We start from the raw sequence: 4,060 nt of genomic DNA, 5'->3' as shown, positions 1-4,060 counted from the left end.
TATTAAATTTGTCTGTGTTATCTGTACTACCCCGGTGCCGGTTCACGCAAGAATGATGGATATGGTCCTAACCCGACAGAAATTAGGGAAGTTCACACTACATTTTAATAACAAATGCAGTGATTTGACATTGAATAATGAAGCTGGTCAGGTTCTATTAGTGGCAGATTAGACCATAATTCAATCTCATACCTTGCTGTTTTAAGCCTTTCTCACAGACTGTATTAAACCTGACCCAGGTCTGAAGAGACAGAATGGAAGTGCTCTGTTGTACATGAGGATGAATTGCATCTCACGGGGACAAGAGGACAAAGCTGCATTCGGACCCCATGGGACCACAGTGGCAGTGGCCCTGGCTGAACCTTGGATCTCCAATTCCAGTGCTCAAACTCACCCATCTGTGATACAACGAAGCTGAAAAAACTTTGGAGTGGGCATCATGATACGGTGCTGCATGCACAACCCCACACAGCTGATATATTGGGATGGAAGTAGTGGGAATGCAGGGCAGATAAGGGACACGTACAGCCGGAGGGGGCAAGCCAAAGGGGGATCCAATGGATCCAACAGGGGATCCAACAGAAAGGTAAATGTGCCTTGATGCAAGAGGCTATGCTGGGTGTCACCACTAAAGGAAAGCACCTCTGTGAATGTTGGGGCTCCAAACCTGTCCAGGGAAAATGTAAGGCATGAGCAAGAGCCCCAGGTCATGGAGAGACAGACAACCACACTTTTTTCAGTGGTGGGGAGTCAAGTAGATATTCCCATGGCATAGCTAAGCACCACCTTGTTGCCATCCCATAACTGTTTCTGAAGTAATTTCCCTGTGGATGTCTTCCTGTGGCTCTTCCTTACCTCATTCCTACAGTCTCCGGCCACAGAGTGTTTCCGTCACTTTTTGAAGCTCCAGACCCGTGTTTCAGACCTGCTTTCAGAGTTTTATCGCCCATGTACCTACCCTGCCTGTGTTTTGTTTACTGAGAGTGTGATTGGAGAGCTGACATGGTGCTGTGTTCTCTGATTGAGAGGAGAATGACAAATTACTTTAGCAATCATTTATTGAGTACCGAAGATACAGAAAACCTAACAGAGATAACAATGTCCTGGAGATTAAATTCTCCAATAGAGAGACCTCACTTAATAGTTAGGTTAGTAAATATTTTCTCATCGGTTTTCCCTCAAACTCCATCCCCCCACTCTGAGAGAGCAGGTGAGAGTTGGGAACATCCTTTCATCTTTACAAGATACAACAGACCCCGAGTAGAGCCATGAACATCATTGCCCTGCCTGCCCACCAGGCAGAAAGCTTCCAGTCACCAAACCTCCCCCAACAGCCCCTGTTGGGCTTTTGCTGACTCTGGTGCTGGAGCAACTTTTGGTACTTGAATGTCCAAAGCTGGGGTAGGCACAGCTGTCACTTCAGATGAACACAGTCACAGAAACACTGAGGAGATGTTTTGCTTCTCTACTGCTTGTGTGTATCCAGCATCTCTCATGTCTTCTCTGACCTCCTCGCCAGGAGCATCCAGGGGAAGATCTTTTGGAACTCATTCGTGCTGAACTTCAGGGCAAACTTGAACCTCTACAGCCACACAGTGAATATAGGAAAGCATAGACATTGGAAAGCAGTAGTACAGATAGATACAGAAAAACAGTCAGGAGGGTTTCTTTACAGTGAAACACAATTCCTGGGGGTTTTTTAGCTTGTTAGCATCTTTGGGTTCTGCATCTTTCAGCTCTTGTATGCAGAAGGCAGGTTCCTACTTGCCACCTGGACAAGGTAGCCTCAGACTACCAGCATCCAGAGACTGATGGCCTTGGTAAAAAAGGTAAGGTCTCTTTGCCATTGTCCATCTCTCCTTGCTCATGAGGGAGCCAGGATCCCAAGGGAATCCCCTGAAAACACTGGTCCTGGCAGGAGACATCTGAGCTTTCAGTAGCTTTGAATGGGAAGAGTACCAGGACAGATGACCTGTCAAGCTGAAACCCACCAGGAAAGCAGAATATCAGTGCCTAGTTGAAGGCCCAGTGCTGGAAATGGCTACAGCCCCTCACTGCAGTGAAAGAAGCAGCAGGAAAGTGGAAGACAGAGATCTTCACAGAGCAAACCACTTCTGGGTGAAGGCAAAAGGGTGGCCAACCTTCAAGAGAACTGATGAATGTAATCTCCTCAAAGACAACAGTGGTGTTTGAAATACCCCCAGGTAGCACCTGAAGCACTTGTTATTATCACGTCTTATTTGCCTCTGTCTCCTGGGTTGCAAGGGCCAAGGATGCTTTCCTATTTTCCAGCCATGACTCCTACATCTCTCTATGAACAGATGTGCTGTTCAACACAGAGGCCAAAGATACTGCGCCAGGACACAGAAACAGAGCTCTGCCCCTGGCCCCCCAGACAACCCTGGGTGGGCCTTTTGCTCATCCATGACCCTACTTTGTGCAATGGAAGCACTGCAGGCAGCACTTTATGGAACACTTTGACACGTGCTGATGACAAGCGCTGTATGAGGGCTGGCTCTTATGACTAAGCTGGGAAAGGTTTACTGAGGTTCCCCACACTGCAGCTCATCAGTTTCTGTTAATTGAACCTCTTCTAGAGACTTCTCAGCACAATGGGAACGTGACTGGCACTTCACTGCAATTGCTCACTTTAAACAGATAGCAACATTAATGAAGGTGGGTCAGAGCCCTCATACATCTCATGAAACGGACTTTCTCACATATACTTCATAACAGAAGCACAATGATTGTGTTTATTTTAAGCCCACATTATGTCTCTTACAACAGTGCATGCAGCCTTCACTCTGTAAATTTCCTGGTGCAGAGTGAATGAATCCCTACCCTCACACAGACTACCACAGGCTCTGGAGGTTTTTGCTTTTCCACAGATGCTTCCAGTTTCCTTCAAGACAGTGCTTTCTGAGAGCAGGACACGCAAAGGTTCAAGAGAGCACCATCAGATCAGATGATACATCAGCACCACGTACCTTCAGTAGGTGTGTTACTTCAGGATGAGCTCCATTCCCCAGCAGTTTTGTGCTGGGACAGCCAAAGCCTGTAGGAACCAGCCCAGTATGAGGAAGCTGCTTTTGTGGTGCTTTCTTGACTCTTAGCAGTGTCACCACCCCTGATCAATGCTTACAATTGTATCTGCAAACCCATAGCCAGAAGCCTGTGTGGGTGCAGTCAGCAGACCAGTCTCCATCAGTGGCTAGGAGCTATCACAAGACTAGCTACCCAATGTGACACACTACCTGTGTCCTGCTGGATTTTTGCATGGGAATGGCAGCATCTCATGGTATTCCCCTTGGGTGCCAGCAATGCCCATCACTCCCTGAATGCCCTTCTAAAGTCCTGTTGCCTTCAGTATGCAGTTACAGGATCCCTGATCATGTTGGGGATGACAACACTCATTCTGTCAAGATGGTTCTCGTATGGACTATGCCAAAAAAAAAAAAACAAACAATGCTCAGTGGTGGCACCAACCATGCCTGATGTGGGCATGTAACCGTGCTTGTGTATAATAGCATGCTGAGGCAGAAGCTGGAATTACATTCCTCCAGACAGCCATTCTGTAGGAGAGAGAATAGGACATGCTATTTAATGCTATGCATTAAAAAGCACTTATCCTGCCAAAACCAACATTAGAATAGCACATAAACATTGCTGTCGTAATCTCCATGGAGCTGTGGAGTCCAAATCGGAGATCTTCAGCCTCTGGGAACCTGGAAAGGTGGGATGGGAAAACAAAAAGAAAACAGCATACTGACACATCTCTGACATATATAAACTCATGCTGATCATAGATGCAGCTTGCATGGAAACAACAGGTAAGTGTGCAGCAACAAGTGTGCAACCAACTAACACCTCAGCAGGTCCCAGGAGATCTAACCCAGGGCAATATGGTACTCCTGCTTCCTTTTAACCAGAAACTGCTTGGAGAGTATAAATCCAGTCAACACACGAGCATTCCCAATGCCCAGCAAAAGGATACTATTTGCATTGTGCTTTCATTACTTTTTTTAGCAGCATCTCTAGCCCTGTCCTCTCCAGCAGGACT

Source organism: Neopsephotus bourkii, unplaced genomic scaffold (assembly GCF_033783945.1).
Source record: "Neopsephotus bourkii isolate Nb327-2 ecotype Australia unplaced genomic scaffold, CSIRO-AGI_Nbou_v1 NB_739, whole genome shotgun sequence".
Taxonomy (NCBI): domain Eukaryota; kingdom Metazoa; phylum Chordata; class Aves; order Psittaciformes; family Psittacidae; genus Neopsephotus; species Neopsephotus bourkii.
Note: the sequence above shows the minus strand (reverse complement) of the source record.